The sequence below is a fragment of the Ornithorhynchus anatinus genome, chromosome 20 (genome assembly GCF_004115215.2).
Source record: "Ornithorhynchus anatinus isolate Pmale09 chromosome 20, mOrnAna1.pri.v4, whole genome shotgun sequence".
In the NCBI taxonomy this organism is placed as follows: Eukaryota; Metazoa; Chordata; class Mammalia; order Monotremata; family Ornithorhynchidae; genus Ornithorhynchus; species Ornithorhynchus anatinus.
In genome coordinates, this window is record NC_041747.1 from 20,888,205 (window position 1) to 20,906,705 (window position 18,501).

General features: G+C 40.8%; 1 protein-coding gene across 1 annotated transcript in view; it reads right to left on the reverse strand.

Moving 5' to 3' along the window:
* Positions 1-18,501, reverse strand: part of DYNC2H1 (dynein cytoplasmic 2 heavy chain 1) — a 194,561-nt gene that overhangs the window by 12,469 nt on the left and 163,591 nt on the right.

Genomic DNA, 18,501 nt, shown 5'->3' on the forward strand with positions numbered 1-18,501 from the left:
AAGATGAAAAAAACAAAATGAAACACAACCAAAACAAATCGGCTTTAAAAATGATTTCAGCTGTAGGTAAGGAAGAACCCCTTAACTATCAAGGTAATAAAACCCCCAAAGAGCCTTCATCCTCAGACATATCTTAAAAAAGAAAAAGAACTGACATTCATTCGTCCTGGATAGTTTAGTCATTTACTGGCTGGAAAAGGGGTCTGCCTGGAGGGAGGTCTGAAGCAGATGATCTATTCGTCTCGAATTCTATGTTTCTATTCTAATTCCCCATTCCATTCTATTAACTCTGGCACAGAGAGCTGTTGTATATCAGCTGAACGATGATTGGTTGAGAGGGAGAAGGAGTCAAGTATTCCTTCTTGGAAGGCCAATTCAAGGTCCCGGTGATAAGGGAAATCTTAAATTTGATAGAGAATTCTATTAGCACCCAATGAAGGGGATATTAGAGCACAGAATGACCTTGGTGGTCTACTTCGACACCTATATCATCTCTAGCTTTCCAGTAACTGCCCTAAGGAAGATACATGATATTCATTCTGGATGTATCACCATGACAAGTCCTTCATTCTAGGTGACAGGATGTCACTTTTCATTTCTTAAAGATTAAAAACAGCTCTGCTTATGGCCACGGCAGCAACCTGGAAAATCGCTAGCAATGAAACAAGTTTCTTTTCTGTCTCATTATTTTGTTAGTGTCTCAAATGTAGCACTCAGCTTCCTGTTGCCAGAATTTCACATCAGAGTGCCCATCAGTGATGTGAAAAATAACAATTCAGTTTAAATACGGGTGCAGGCGGGAACTATTCCCTTATTTTCCTTTCAGGTTCTGAGTCATCAGGTGGTGCCAGTTTATTCTGAATTTGCAATGCTGCGGAATTCACCTCAATGTAGATGTTAGTAGCTCATATCTACTCAACTTAAGTGTTGAACCCACAGACAAACTGTATTTCTCAGGGGTTATTTCCTGCTTGCACTATTTCCTAGATATCTCAATGTAAAGAAAAGAACTGGGTTCCCAGCCCCAGATCCTAGATGAGGAACAAAAAGGTTAATTCAGCAGTCAGTTGTAAAACCAAATATACTCTCACATGCTAAAACATTCCAGAATGCTCATTCACCCTGCAATTTATTTTGCATTGAAAGGAGGTTGGAAAACATTCTGTTTAAGTTATTGCCATGCAGAAAGGATGACACAAGCTGTGTTTCTTCTACTGTAAAGCACTATTATCTACACAACCATTTAAATCTTTGTCAGCCAGAGCTAGGATGGGAGGAAATAAACTCTCCGAAGCCAATGTGTTTGCATAATAACGTATTTCATTGTAGCAAAGGCTCAGACATATTGAAAAATGCAAACTTCTCTGTTTGCCCACTCTGGTAAAAGGGAATCAGCACCAAAGTGGATGAATTTCATAAAAGTGTCGTTGAAAATATGTACTGAATGTAGTATAACTATTTCCTTTCATAAAGTGACAAAACGGTGCTTCAGAATTTTTTTATTTCTTCATTTAATCAAGTGACCTTTAAATGTCACGAATGTAGTTTGCTTACCCTTATCTAAAACTATTATTAATAAGATAGTCTTCTGTTTTCCTCAGCTAAAGGTATGCTGCTAATTGACTTATCTGCCTGGTCTTATCTTTCAAAGTTAATAATGACTCTAAATGCAGATTTTATTGCTATCTTGCCTTAATTATGGATGCTGAGTAGGAAAGATTTTTGTAAATTGAGGTTATCATAAATCTTATAAAACATAACATCGTAGGTAATGCATTTGTTTTGTCAGTAACCATAGAATTTAAATAACACTTAAGAGCTGCCAAGAGACACATGTGGGCATATTTAAAAAATACAAAGGTCAGTGTAAATGATGATCAGATTTCCACTACTTTAAAGTTGAAAAGTCTATGCCTTGCTAAGGTTGAAATATTCTAATAGCAAAATGTTTTCATTAATTTAGATGGGTGAAGAATTTACTAGTCTATTAGGTATGCATGAAAACTGGTGAAAAAAGATCACTTTCAGTATCATTTTCAACAGACTTCAAAATGAAACATTGAAACACCCTAGTTACCACTTTTAATTGGATCCATGAAAATAAAGCATAAAGCAAATGAACTCTAAATGAAGTATAGATTCCCAGAGGAAGCACTGTAATATACATTCACGTGTTCCGAAGATCCAAAAATCTGACCAAAACAATATGAACATTTTTCAAATGAATAAAAACTACACTCCGAGTTAACATAAGACACTAATTTACATGACCAAACAATAATGCAATTATGGTAGTGTTAAAAAATTAGTTTTTAAAATCTAATATTAACGGGCATACACATAAACCATAATTGTTCTCCCTATTTTCCCTGCCTCTCACCCTCAAAAAAAACCCCACCAAACAAGAAACAAAACTCTATGTACATGGGTACATATATTTGACATCCAATCTCAGCCCTGACATCTAAGCCCCTCTAATTTAACTGCCAGACTAACTCTAATGAAGTTGATTTTCTGAGCTGGCAATGGTAGATTTTGCTGTCACGAAGGCGTAGTAGTTGAGAATCCCCTGCATAAAATCAATGCACTCTACTAAGTGCTTCAGAAGTACAGGAAGAGTCAGTCGGTGGGATTTACTGAGCACTTCCTGTGTGCAGAACCATGTACTAAGCGCTTGGGTGAGTACAATACAACATAGTTGGTATACATGTTCCCTGCCCACAACGAACTTACAAGTCTTAAGGACAAGCATTCAAGTCTAAAGGTAAGCGATATGTTCTCTGCCCACATGTTGAAATGTCAACCAGAACCCATTCACCAAATATTAAATTTCCACTGAACACAGACAATTAACCTGAGTGAACAATTTATATTTAGTAGGCCTGACTGCCTCTGACTGGCCTGCCCATTTCTCTCACACTGAGCTACCTCTCTACCCCCACTTGGCATTTGTTCTAAGCGCTTGGGAGAATAACGATTATCTGCTAATATCTTTATTTATTCTAATAAACGGAGTTTTACGCCTAAAGCACAAGTCAACCCAATTTTAAGGTCTCAACACTGCTGGAAGGAAGCAAATTAGATGTATCTGGAGCCACAGACATGCACATTATCAAAACTTGTGCTTTGCTTGTTTTTAGGAATACTTCACCAAATACTCTCTATCATTGACTGAGGAAGTCATCATGGCCACTTTAAAGAGGTATCAGCCTACCCTTGTTTCTTAGACGTTTCAGACAGAATGTTTCCTCCGTAGAGGCAGCTTAAAAGGCAGGACTGTCCGTACTTTGCAAATGATTTCCCCAATAAAACATTTTACACGAGTGTTTCACTCGGTAATGTACTAACAGGCCGAGCTAAGCATCCCTGGCAGGAGAGCATTTGGAAACAAAAACACATACGGCGGCAGAAACTCTAATACTATAGGCATTTAATTAATTACTACAGGCTTAGTCTTTAGGTGAGCCCCAGGTGGCACAGAGATCATTTCCAACCTGATTATCTTATGCTTTCAACAAACAGCATAATTAAGTAGTAGTACTATGGGTATTTATTGAGCACCCACGTACTAAACTAAGGTACTTCACTAAGCACTTGGGAAGGACAAAACAATAATATGTTCCCTGCCTGCGAGGAGCAGTATGGTGTAATAATAATAATAATGATAATGTTGGTACTCGTTAAGTGCTTACTATGTGCAGAGCACTGTTCTAAGCCCTGGGGGAGATTCAGTGTAATCAGGTCCCACATGAGGCTCACAGTTAATCCCCATTTTACAGATGAGGTAACTGAGGCACAGAGAAGTGAAGTGACTTGCCCACAGTCAACACAGCTGACAAGTGGCAGAGCCGGGAGTCGAACCCATGACTTCTGACTCCGAAGCCCGGGCTCTTTCCACTGAGCCACCCTGCAGAGCAGTGGCCTGGGAGTCGGAAAGTCATGGGTTCTAATCCTGACTCTGCCACTTTTCTGCTGTGTGACCCACTTCACTTCTCTGCACCTCAGTTATACCTCATCTGTAAAATTGAGACTGAGCCCTACGTGGGCAGGGATACTGTCCAACCTGATAAACTTGTATCTATGTCCTGTGTTTAGTACAATGCTTGGCCCAAAGTAAGCGCTTAAATATCACAAATACTATTATTATTAGGATCTTACTCTCTACTTGGGGATATATATATATATATATTTACAAATAGAGAAATCAAGAAAAATAAGTAAATGTACAGTTGACTAAACCTACACCCAAAAGGACTGAAGAAAGGTAATTACGTGAATATGGGCTGCTGATGGGTCACACTGCAGACAAGTGGTGGAGCCAGAATTAGAACTCATGACCTACCTCTCATGCTCTATCTACTATGCCACGCTGCTTCCATTTTGACTCCCGGTTTTAGAAACCCTTATAAACCAATCTGGCCAAAATTTGTCTTACTAGAAAGTTCTCAAAAATTCCTATTACAATCCCTGCAGAGGACACTTAAACCATTCAATCGACGGTATTTATTGAGCACTTACTGTTTGGGAGAGCACAATATCAAATCCTTAATTGATAGCTTATTAAAATTCTTTTTCATAATAAAAATCTAGGAGGATTGTCTAAGGCAGGAAAGGGTAGACATTTTGCACATAACATCTATAGGGTGTTTTCTACTTGAAAACAGGGCCTCCTTATCTCCTATAATCACCCTCAGCAAACTGACTGCCTTTTATTGAGCGGCAGTGGAAAGAATTGAACAGATGCTGATGGATTTTCACATTATCATTTATACAACTTAAGGTTCAATTGAACTCCTGTACAGTTTGAATCATGTACTTTCCACTTCATCCTTTAGCTGGTTGGCTGGGGTTGTGAGTATTTTTTTTTAATCTAATGCCAAATGAAACCTTGTATCCAAAAGGCACTTGGAAGATTTTGCTCTTCTCCACTAACACTCTACTTTTCGCCAAACTTTTGAAGTTTTTTTGGCCAGTGTAGGCATGTATGAACTAATAAGGTGACAGCATTTTTATAATAGCTGACAAGAGAAAAATCGAATCCTGCACAATTCTTTTCACAATAATGTCCAAAAGGCAAATTACTTCATACAAGTAAATGCAATGTGTACTCTGTGGGTGTTACAGACTTAGGTTAGTTGTGCAAATCAGTGGTATCAAAGGAAACATGGACGATGAAGTCGAAGTAGAAACTAATTTTGCCTTTAAGTAACAGTGGGATAGAAAATTACATATCTTTATGTTGGGGTGGGCAAAAACATAGCAGTCATATTCCAAATAAGAAAACAAACCAAAAAAATCAACAAGGCCTGATTGTCTTTCTAATGGTGCAGACTCTACAAAGTCTTAGAGCATTTGGATAATTTGAGCTGTTGCAGTTTAAAACTGTATTGCCTGGAATAAACCTCCATGCTTTCCTCTCCAAATGATGTTTAGGAAACATCAGCTGTACATGTATGTTTCCATGCACCCTATGAAGGAATTTGAACCCTTAATCTCAAGGCTACTTTCCATTTCCATCAAACTCAGACCTAATACAGTTAAAACCTCATTTATGCTGAAAATGTATGGCCTTTCTGCTTCTGTGAAAAATCAGAAGATAAAATTACAAAAAAATTTTAATGTTGATGAAGTTGGGATTCTTTTCACTGGAGCAGTCCAGAATGTGAGATATATGTCCCTCAAATATGTAAAATTAAAATATGTCAGTGAACTACACTCCAACAGCATTGGTCTGGAATGCTTTAAATATTGTATTTAAAGATACCCAAAAGAACAACCTCCAAGGGTGTGTCTGCGTGTATACTCCTGGGATGAAATAGTGGCGTAATGCCATCAGCATAAGGCAGGCTTATAAGGAAGTCGATCAGAGATCAAAATGGTGGGGCTAGAAACAAGGTTACAGATAACATGTAATGCCTGCAGCTAAAACCAAAGTCATACATATATATATATATATATATATATATATATATATATATGTATATATCTTGTGTATACACAAACAAAATTTGCATTATTTGCAAATTTGCAAATTTGCATTTGCATCCGACTTGTTCATCCCAAGCGCTTAGTACAGTGCTCTGCACATAGTAAGCGCTCAATAAATACTATTGAATGAGTACTGAATGAATGCATTATATCTACTACATAATAGTTGTGTACTATGCTACATGATACTTGTAAGTATAATGCAAAATTTGTTCATTTATCTTTTTGATGAGCCAGTGTTGATGAACAACATTATCTTGTTGATGAGAAGCAGCGTGGCTTAGTGGAAAGAGCACGGGCCTGGGAATCAGAAGGACCTGAATTCTAATCCTAGCTCTGCCACACGTCTGCTGTGTCTCCTTGGTCAAGTCATTTCACTTCTCCGGGCCTCAGTTACCTCATCTGTAAAACGGGGATTAAGAGTGTGGGACAGGGACTGTGTCCAACCTGACTAACTTGTATCTACCTCAGCACTTAGAACTGTGCTTGGCACATAGCAAGCACCTAACAAGAGCTGTTATTATTAAGGGTTACTAGAGTCTATTCATTCAGGAAACTGGAAAACTTGTTACAGTCAGGAATGTTTGCATTCTAATGCTTTTGTTTGCCCCGGTCTACACAACAACTGGAAATATATTTCACTCTGAATATATTAGATTTCAGTTCAGGACAAATTGTCCTTCATTTCACAAAACTCCCAAGTTCCCAGCAATTTTGTTTGTTTAGACTACTTCCAAAATTAAAAAGGTATATTGATAAAATTCAAAGGTGAGACAGACTGTGGGAAGTAACCACTGAATGTTACTAGTTGACAGAAATCCAGAATGCCTTCCCCCGGCGACTACAAGTAGAGCAAAAAATATATCTAAGTCTGTGAGGAACAATCACCTAATTCATTCAGATATTTACCTGTGTCCAATCACTATGGAATCTAGAGCAGGAGCTGACAACTTTAAATCACATACTCAAGCTTAACAATTTCCAACCTACTGTCTCCTCTAAATGGATCCGAGAGTTCCTAGTTCTGGTTCCAATCCAACATTTGGCTAAGAGCATCTACCCAACATCTGTCCGGAACTACCCTAGCAGATCTAAGTTCATAAGCAGCAATTCTATAAAAAAAACAATAAGCAAGTAGGCACCCGAAACATCAGTCATGTGCACGAGCTCTTCCTCAAGATATGGAACATTGAAGAAATGCCATAGGATTTCCCAGATGCTACCAAGATCACCATTTTCAGGAAGTGGGAGAGCTTAGGGTGAGAAACTACCAGCCACCTTATTACTTCCCATTGCCCATAAGACTCTAGCCAGAATCCTTCTGAATTCCAATCAGACAGCAGAACAAAACACGGGAGTACTAAGTGCTTGGGAATGGTGACTGGAGAACAAGACACATTCCCTGTCCAAAAACAGCTGATGCTGTAATGGAAGAGCTTACAGACGTGAACTCTGTAGCATGACAGACTTGGGAATTGCGCTGGGTGGCAAACCAAGGCTTACAAAATGTTTTCGGAGACATTATAAAATATTTGACCACATCGACTGTTGTATTCTATTCTCCCAAGGGCTTAGTACCATGCTCTGTGCACAGTAAGCATTCAGTAAATACCAATGATTGTCAGACAGATCAACAAAATACAGCTCTGTCAAATTTTAAAGCAAATGAAGTCAGGCTGTGTGTTAAGTCGTCACATTCAACCTATTGGATGCCACTAGACTTAAAAAATAAATCGAGGAGAGGAAGTTAGAGCCAGAATATGCTTCCCATCCACTGAGATTTTCTCTTAGCTCAACTGGCAGCCAACACCATCACATGTCATTGAAGCAGACATCCCGGAATTACTAATAGATGATAATGACAGCTTTTTTTTTTATAAATTTGTTGAGCGCTTACCATGTGGCACATACTGTTCTAAGGGATGGGGGAGATGCAAGTTAATTAGGTTGTACACCCTCCCCATTCCTGATCGAGGCAAATAGAAAAGAAGACATACAGGTTATGACGAATCACTCTACAGAGTTGGCCCGGGGCTAAGACTTCAGAAAATTCGGATTATGTAGTTGACCACACTAAGAAATCAAACACTACACACTACAGAGTTGGCCCGGGGCTAAGACTTCAGAAAATTCGGATTATGTAGTTGACCACACTAAGAGATCAAACACTCAACCAAAAATTGTGATTGGCATTCTGCTCCTGAGGTGATATTCCCAGACCAGCAGTATAGAGCTAGACCAAGAGGTAGAAAAAGAGTAAAAAGGCCAGCTCAGTTTTTGACAGAGAGAAGGGCTCACGTCTCTCCTGAATCGATCCATCATTGGTATTTATGAACTCACTAACAATGCCACATTCCCACGAGGCAGAAGTCCAGGTGACCTCCCTTCAATGAGAGGGAACCATATTAAATATGGTACTTCTGCCTTAGTCTTCGGGTCACAAATAAAAGATGATGGAACAGAATAAACTTGCTGCTCGTTAACTTTTGTGGTACCACGGATAAAAAAACAGAAACCAATGACTTGGGTCTGCAGCTGTGCTGAGTCACAGTTCCTTCCGTATTATACTGACATTATTCTAGCAATGACCTTAACAAGCAATGCCTTCACATAACGCTAACCTCATTCTAATATCAGACATTTCCTATCCTCAAGAATGTGATCATTTAATAGGTTGGGGAATTGCTATAGGCGATTAATATTTAGTAATTTTTTAAACTTAAAATTTCAAACATAAAAATTCTACTCAACACTGATCGCCTATAGCAAAATATCACTCTTGTACTTACGGCATTACATACAAGAGTGGTATTTTGCAAGGGTGGGAGAACTTAATAAAATCTGCCAACCCAACAAAGACTGAGAATACCCGATAGTAAAGAACAAAGCAAAAGTCTAATCTTGCTACCCTAACAAGGACTTAGTCTGTCAGATTGAACAGAAAGCAGCTTATAGAAAAAACACAAGATTTAACTGGGGTGGTTGTATTTTTTAACCAACATCTGACAAGTTTCTATCCTCGGCCAGATTTCCCCAATAAAAACATAGGTGATATTCTGGTTCATAATTAGCAGTATAACCCCTGCCCTCAACCCCCCCAAAAATTATGTGGTTGCATTTTAAAGGTTGATTCAATCTGATATCTATTTTGGAATGTTTGTCGGTCTGTCGTATGCATTCGGTCCCTAGGGGAGCTGGTGCAACCAAATTTGGACAGGGCTCCCCTCGTTCCCGGGAGCATGTTTTAGGCTACTCTTAGACACACATCTGGAAACTGCCTCCTTCTCCAGCTCTTGACTGTAAACTTCTTCTGGACAGGGAACTTGTCCATCAACCCTGTTGTATTGTACTCTCCCTAGCACTTAATACTTTGCTCCACATTCAGTAAGCGCTCAATAAATATGATTGATTTTCTCACAGTTGGTTTCATGTTTCATGTTCAAGGGTTGGGATTGGGAAGAATCTAATAGTTGCTCCTAGGGGAAAAATGAAAAGCCCTATTTTACAACTTGCTTTATAAAACAAAGTTTGCTCTTGTCTTTGTCTAGGTCTAACATCCTCAGGGATTCTAGAGATACACTTTAGACAATACCTAAAATCAATTTAATTTTCCCAGGCAACACCGGAAAGGCAGCTCATTTTCTAGATGAATAGTATGTTGCACCTTTGGAAAGAAGAAGCACTGTCTTCACAGAATTCAGGTTGTTAGGGTCTTTGGAACCAAGGCTTTGTCTCAGTCTCCGATGGAGAAACTATTCAAAGCAATCCTTATCGTCATTCTTTCTTTTAATAGTATTTAAGTGCTTACTATGTGCCAGGCACTGTATTAAGTGCTGGGGTAGATACAAGCTAATCAGGTTGGACAAAATCCTTGTCCCTCACAGGGCTCACAATCTTAATCCCCATTTTACAGGTGAGGTAGCTGATACACAGAGAATAATAATAATAATAATATTGATGATGATGGCATTTGTTAAGCACTTAACTATGGATCAAGCACAGTTCTAAGCACTGGGATAGGTACAAGTTAAACAGGTTTAACACAGTACCTGTCCCACATGTGGCTCACAGTCATAATCCCCATTTTACAGATGAGGTAACCAAGACACAGAGAAGTGAAGTGACTTGTCCAAGGTCACCCAGCAGACATGTGGCAGAGCCAGAATTAGAACCCGGGTCCTTCGACTCTCAGGCCCGGGCTCTCTCCACTAGGCCATGCTCCTTCTCGGGGATCCTTTAATCAACTCAGCTAAAAACCGGGAACAAACAGAACTTCTTGGAAACCTAGGATGTGCGGCATTTTAGCTGAGCTTCCTCAGATAATCAAATTAAATACACAAACACAGAAATAATGAGATTTGGCAGAAGGAACTTGGGACCCCAGAGGCATCGGCCATGTGCAATTCCCATTATCATAATAGGAGTTGTGAATGTCAAACACGAGGAAAGTATCCCTCCTAGCCTTGGAATACAGTTAAATTGGGAGAAAACAGTTTAATTGTGAGATTTATCAGGCATTTAACTGATTTTATCTTCATCGATGCAAATAAACAGATAGGTGTAGAGGCAATTTATTGATTTTAGCAATAAAACGGAGTCTGCTAAGAATTCTGCATTTTCCTATTAGACACCCACGAGGTAGTTCCTTTTGCATTTTTACTGTTGTAGAATACCAAATTAATTTTTATTGGGCTAATTATTTTGTTTGTTCACTTATGGGTGCTTTGAGCCTTTAGAAGACCTCGCCGCTCCACGAAGGACGGGACAAATGAGAGTGGACTGAAATGTCCCAAGGACAGATTTAGGGAGAAGGCAGAAGGAGCCGAGGTGGGAGAAGACTGCATCCCGAGTGGTAGAGGAGGCTGAAATCAACCAGCTGAGGAGAATCTAAAGGAGGACCTTAAGAATTGGCAGGAGGACCAGTGAAGGGAGAAAAACGCCCATTTGAGGCTTGTGAAGCCAGAGTTGCAACAGACAGAAGGGAAGGGCAAGTCAGTCGATTACTCGAACGATCGATCGTATTTATTGAGCGCTTACCCTATGTAGAGCACTGAACTAAGCGCTTGGGAGAGTATGTATGACAGAGTTGGTAGACACTTTCCCGGCCCAAAATGAGCTTACAGTTTAGAGGGGGAGAAAGACACGATTAGAAATAAATTATGGCTATGGCCCGAGGGCTGTGGGGCTGGGGTTAATAAAGGGTGCAAATCCAAGGGCAAGTGCAATAAAGGGAACAATCCAAGTAGGCGGAATGGATCCTCAATCCCTCTTTCATTTGTTTGCTTTACTATGTGCCACGCTCTGTGATATCTACAGGATAGCCAGGTTGGACAGTCTCTGTCCCACAAGGGGCTAACAGCTTAAGTATAAAGGAGAAGGTCTTAATCCCCATCGTACAGATGAAGTAGCTGAGGCACAGAGAAGTGAAGTGATTTGCCGAAGGACACCCAGCAGACAAGTGCCAGACTGGGATAAGAACCCAGGTCCTCTAACTCCCAGGTCTGTGAAAATAGTTCTGGGCTGGTGGCTGGAATTATGATCTGCTTCCTGCTTGGAGAAGCTATCTGACTTTGGTTTCACTAAGATTTCCTCGTTCTCTCAATTAACCAATCCGTGGTACTTATTGAGCATTTACTGTGTGCAGAGCACTGTATTAAGCACTTGGAAAACTATCAGAGTTGGTACACAAGATGCCTGCCTCCAAGGAGCTTAAGCCATTTCCAACTGCTCTCTCTCAGTCTCCTTTCCTGGCTCCTCTTCCTCCCCTCACGCTTTAAATGTGGGTGACCACATGGTTCTGTTTGGGGTCCTCTCCTAACTCTCCTCGTTTTCTTGGGGAAGCTCATTTTCTCACACGGGAACTGAGTGACAGAGAAGTGAAGTGACTTGCTCAAGGCCACACAGCAGGTAAGTGCGAAGCAGAATGGCATAATAATGTTGGTATTTGTTAAGCGCTTACTAGGTGCCGAGCACTGTTCTAAGCGCTGGGGTAGATACAGGGTAATCAGGTTGTCCCACGTGAGGCTCACAGTTAATCCCCATTTCACAGATGAGGTAACTGAGGCACAGAGAAGTTAAGTGACTTGCCCACAGTCACACAGCTGTCAAGTGGCAGAGCTGGGATTCGAACTCATGACCTCTGACTCCCAAGCCCGTGCTCTTTCCACTGAGCCACGCTGCATAGTGGATAGAGCACGGGCCTGGGAGTCAGAGGGTCACAGGTCCGCATCCTGACTCAGCCACTTGTCTTCTGTGTGACCTCGGGCAAGTCACTTCACTTCTCAGTGCCTCATTTCGCTCATCTGTAAAATGGGGATTGAGACTGTGAGACCCACGTGGGACAGGGAATGCGTCCAACTCAATTTGCTTGTATCCAACCCAACACTTAGTAGTGGGTACAGTGCCTGGCACATAGTAACCACTTAAATATCGTTATTATTACGTGGCGGAGCTGGAATTAGCACCCAGGTCCTTTGACTCCCAGGCCTGTGTTCTTTCCACTAGGCCATGCTGTATCTAGTCAGAAGATGGGGTTAGGGTTAACCAGCAAGCCCATTTTTAGAGTCCAAGCTCCATCGTGTGCTGGATTAGCCACAAAACTGCCCTCTACATCAGTGATTTTGCTGTGCTTTTGTCCTAGCAAGCCACAGGAATGGTAATGTGGCTGCAGTCCTAGTTCTCTCTGTAAAAAAAAAAAAAAAAAGATTTGTCTGCCTTCTCTCACTGAGTTCCGTGTTGTCCTGTCCCTACTCTCCGCATTTTATGAGGGACACCATCTGTCGCCTACTGAAGCATTAAGCATTTTCTTCTTAACTCGCCTTGCCTTCTCCACCCTCCCTCTTCAGTTCCCATTTCACTCACCTCACCCCTCCTGTGACTCTTTGAAACATTTGTCCCCGTGGCTCTCCTGGACCTTCCCCTCGTGCCCCATACCCCGAACAAGTCCCACCCCGTCATTTCACCAGTTCCCCCACACTGCACTCTCCCCAGCCCGGCCTCCTGCCTCACAGGCCAGCCACATCACCTGGCTCTTTTTTCCCCTCCCTTTCTTACAGCACTGAGCCTGTTCCTTCCCAGGATTTCCTGTCTTTCCAGTGCTGTGTCTCAAGTGATTTCCCTCTTCCAAAATTAAGGCCCCTCACCTGCAGCAGACATAGGGCTTCAAGATGCCCTTCCTTCTCCTTCTAATGTGCCTCGATCCTACCGCCTCCTCTACGTTCCCCAGTGCCATCTACGATTTCTGTCCAAGCGCTGAGTTATTTTAACGCCGCATAACCTGACCTGTATTCCTAAACCGGGTCTTCATGCCACTCCAGGAAGATAGTGTTGGAATCATTGGTAAAGCCTGTGCGCTTGCATGACGTGAGAAGAGATGGTAAACTTACACCACCAGGGCCCTTTATAATTAATAATAATAATTAAGGTATTTGTTAAGGGCTTACTATGCACCAGGCCCCGGGGTGGACAGAGCAAATGGGGTTGGACACAGTCCGTCCCACGTGGGGCTCACAGTCTTAATCCCCATTTTCCAGATGAGGTAACTGAGGCTCAGAGAAGTAAAACGACATGCCTAAGGTCACACAGCAGACAAGTGGAGGATGACTCCCAGACCCGTGCTCTATACACTACACCATGTTGCTCCAGAGGAAGTAAATACAACGAAAGCACATGATAACAAAAGAATGGCCACTTTATCATTTACTTGCCACATTTGTAGAGTTCTGGCCTTGCACTCAGTGACTGCAAGCCTTTAGGGTAGAAGGTGTGCATCTCTCTTACAAAGTTCCTGATTGGTCATCACGGAGTTCATCCATTGGGCAGTTACTGTCTAGGGATCCTGGCACCTCCTCAGTGACCCTCATTCATTCATTCGATCGTATTTATTGGGTTCTTACTGTGTTTAGGGCACTGTGCTAAGCACTTGGAAAATACAATTAGGCAAATAAGAGAGAGAATCCCTGCCCACACAGGGCTCAGAGTCTAGAAGAGGGGAGACAGACATCAAAACAAATAAACATGCATCAATATAAATGAATAGAATTGTAGATCTATACACATCAGAACAAGGAAACAGCCTCCTGCACTTCCACTGGCCTGTCCAGTATCCGGAGCTGACCCTGAGGTGAGCTCATCCCTGGGGGGCAAGCAATAGGGGAGGGGAACAGTGGAAAAGCTCAAATTGCAGTGCATCGACGAGGCAGATGGGCCGTCATCAAAATTGCTAGGTTCTGGACACCACGCTGTCCAAACGAGCCAGTATTTTACACGTTGCATCAGTTGACTGAACGTCGTTATCAATCAGCAAGCATTTACTGAATTCATTAATTCAGTCGTATTTACTGAGCCCTTAGTGTGCAGAGCACTGGACTAGAGAGCTTGAATATCCCACGATGCAAAACCGGCCACCCTACTGATGGTGATATACTGGACAACGAGGGGGAGATTTAGTCACATTACTGTAGCATTGCATTATCAGGGAATATAATCCTGAGATGTTTAGTAGCCTGGATTTTTGCACTGATAGTAATTCCCTATCAGCTAGACAGAGTGCAGTACCACAAGATCTACATGTTATTGCTTCTTGGAAGAATTGATCACAATTGCTCCCAGTGTTCACCAGTACATACAGAAAAAATGATAGAGAAGCTGAAATGAATTGGATATTACACCGTACAGCTTGTATCTCCTTTGAAGCTCATCTAATATCAATTGCACAACAGAGTGAGAGGTACTTCTCTATACTAGTTTAATGGACTGTAAAAACTGATACCTACACAACAATAATTTGTACTGGAAAAAAAAATAATGTAGCGCTTACACTAATCCTTTAAAAATGTCCAAAGGCATTTAATTTCAAGTGTTAGGGGATTAAAAAAAAATCTTACCCAACAAATGATTTCTTGAACTAGAAACTGTGTATTCAAACAGAATTAATACAAAATACACATTAACATTCATCTTTTTTAGCCATTTCCCTATGGCAGAGTTTTAGGATAAAATTCCCTTCTAGTTGCGATGAGATAGCAGCATAGCACATGAAACATTTTACTATTTCAGGAAAATGTATTATGTTTTATAGACTTGCTTGCTGCTTAAAAGTGTCATTCAGTGGCCATTTCTCTGGGCTTGCGAGTTACGTGCTGCTGAAGCAAAAAATTATAGAATTCCATGCCTACGCATGCTGCTCAGAATAGCGTCGATTAAAGAAGCATACACATTCTGAAATGCATTTCAATCCATAATATTCCAGTGCTTGCTCTATGCAGAACGCTTTACTGAGCACTTGGAAGAGTACAGTAATCTACTAATTTCCCTCAAGGAGCCTACAATCTAGTAGGGGTAACAGAGAGTAAGAGAAAGTTTGAGTAGGAGAAGCAGGAGAGCTAGGTCGTAAGCAGCTCAAAGGCAGGGATCATGTGTCCTAACTCAACTGAACTCTCCCGCATGGGTAGTGTGGTGATTTGTACCGAGTAAGTGCTCAGCCAATCGATGGCATTTATTGAGCACTTACTGAAGTACGTGGCGCATCATCATCAGTGGTAAATACTGAGCACTTACTTTGCACGGACCACTGTACTAGGTGCTTGGAAGAGTATTCATTTATTCATTCCTTCATTCAGTTTTATTTATGGAATGCTTAGTGTGTGCAAAGCACTGTACTAAGCACGTGGGAGAGTACAATTTAATAAACAGACACATTCCCTGCGCACAACGAGCTTACAGTCTAGAGGACGAGCTGACACTACAGAGTAGATGGTCACGATCCCTGCCAAAGAGAAGTTTACAGCATAGAAGGGGAGACACAGTGGTGTAGTGGATAGAGCACGGGCCTGGGAGTCAAAGGTCATGGGTTCTAATCCCAGCTCCGCCACTTGCCTGCTGTGTGGCCTCGGGCAAGTCATTTCACTTCTCTGGGCCTCGATTACCTCCTCTGTAAAATGGGGATGAAGATTGTGAAGATTGCTTCTCCAATTTTACGGGAAGGAACAATGGAAAGGAATCCAGAATCCCCATGATATCCCGTTATTCCTGCCTGGACCATGCACTCCCCTTCCCACTCCCAACAATTAATCAATCAATGGCATTTATTGAGCAGTATTCCAAAATCCTGGGCCAGTACAGCACTAAATGTCCACTAAATCTTGACGAACTGGCAGAAGTGACTAGTCCTGTTCTGTTCAATTTCCTTTAATTTTGCAAACTTAGGCCTAAACTTATAAACTTTCCCTGAAACAACCAGCCTCACTTCCACCAGTTGACTTTATTAGGCAAGAACATGATCTCCCTTTCTCGGGGAGCGATGAGAGTTGAGTAATTCGTACTAGTACTTTAATCAACAGGCACATCGCCCCAGCTAGTGTGATTTCCAATACAAGCCAGAACATATGGTAGGTGCCTTCTTTTTAAAACTTTTATAAGTCAGTTTTTGACAAGCATTAGTCATCTGAAAAGCAATTCATCGCTCAATTGCTTTTACACTTGTTTTTCTTCTTCAGCAAAATGTACTGAAATTAAGGATTTAAGTTAAAATTAAGGAATTCACTGGGAATATCTATGGGACCAATTACTATAGGCTATACTCCTGTTGTTTTGAAAAAAAAAATTGCCTCTTTCCTAGGACTTCTATTGCAATTTTTTTTTTTTTTTTTACTGATTCCTGAGTTGTGAAATCTATTTCATTCTTTGAAATGACAATCTAATCTAACTTCAGTTAAAGGTGATGCCTGTCATGTGGATCGGAGAGGCATTAACTCACTTCTCCCAGCTTAATCACTTTATGCTCATGCTGTCAAGGCATTTTAATTTGCACTCTGGTCTATAAATAACAATTCAAAATCATTCAATAAGCTCACAACGATATGCTAAAATCATTCTTCAGTCCTACCTATAGTTGCCTTGGCAACCAGGAGCATGAAGCTCAAAAATAGATACTTCCAGTGGCCTCAAACTACAATTTAACTTTGGACATCATTTCAGTGGTTAAAAAGTGAGAAAAAAAATCTACAAAATAAGTGAAATTCAGGGATTTTTCAAGCTAAAAAAAAAGCTAACACTAAAAGTGAAGTCATTTTATTTTGAATTCATATTGAATTCCCAAAACACTACTACCGATTTATCATTTCTAGGAAAAGAACATCTACTCGGTGTGCAGGTTCAGATGACCAAAGGAAGCATTCCCAAGCTTTTTCCAAGAGGAAAAGGGAATAATGAAATATCACCTTTAGTACCTGTTCACAATATGAGGAAGTCGGCATGGGTCTCTGTGGAGTAGAGGTATAAATATTGCTAAATGATTATAACTGTAGGAAACATGGAACAAATCAACAGAGAAATCAAATTTTTTTTCAAAGATATTAAGAGATCACAGAATAACAAGGCTAGAAGAGACCTCAATTGGTGATTTAATGAATGTTTCTGCCCCGAGGCAGGCCTGCCCTTCAACAACACTGGAAAAGTAGAAATTTGAATAAGATGACAGAAAGGAGGGGATCAAATGTTGCTAATGGGGTTGCTTTTGTGATATGTAGCAGAAGTTCTTTAGACAAGTTTGTAAAATAAATCTATGACAACAGAAATATTGCCTCTTCTTTCAAAGTAGAAACCATTCTTCCAAGAGAAATCACATAGCTACTAATATAGAAAGGGAATTAAACAATTCACAAAGCATTTTAGGAAAGTCACCTTGGTCTAAAGAGAAAAGCAAATAAAACAACTTCATAGCTTGGGATGCTGAAATCAAGGACAAAACAAAACCGAAATGAGAGCATAGATGCAAAATTCAGAAACGGAATTCCAGGACTAGAGATCAAGCCTATGACAGAGACCAGCAGGAACAAGAAGAATCGGACACTTTTTCGGATGGAGAATTATGCTTGGTATGAAATGATCCATAGGTAATGCATCTTTTGAAAGACTGAAAATAAGGGAGTTCATGTTAAAGTGCTCTAAGGCTGTTTCACAGTAGCAGCCATAATCCTCTGAGAAGTTTCAAGGAAGTTTCAAGCAGACTATTGAAACTGGAGTAACAGAGTTTGTTGTGGCGGGATCAGTAACGGGAACTCCCCAGAAAAATCCTACTGCCCCTATTTCTTAATTTCATATGCTCTACTGCCCATACTTGCCTTTTGTCCTTAGTCAATGCGCTTTTGTACAAATCGACTTACACTCTCTTCAAGTATTCATCCACATATCCATCTTTCCATTCTCTTTCACCCTCCAATCTATACAAACAATTTTGTATTTCCTCCTCCGTTAAGACCGTAAACTCCTTGGGATCTTCTGACTCTACTGTCAGAAGTCAGAAGTTAGGCCTTCTGACTCTACTGTCCTCTCTCAAGTAAAGTGCTCTACATCCTTAAGTAATTAATAAATATTCTTGATTAGTCAACAATTTTAGAAGCAGTATGGTCTGGTGGGGGCCTGGGAGTCAGAGGACCTGGGTTCTAATCCCGGATCCACCCCTTGTCTGCAGTGTGACCTTGGACAAGCCACTTAACTTCTCTAGGCCTCAGT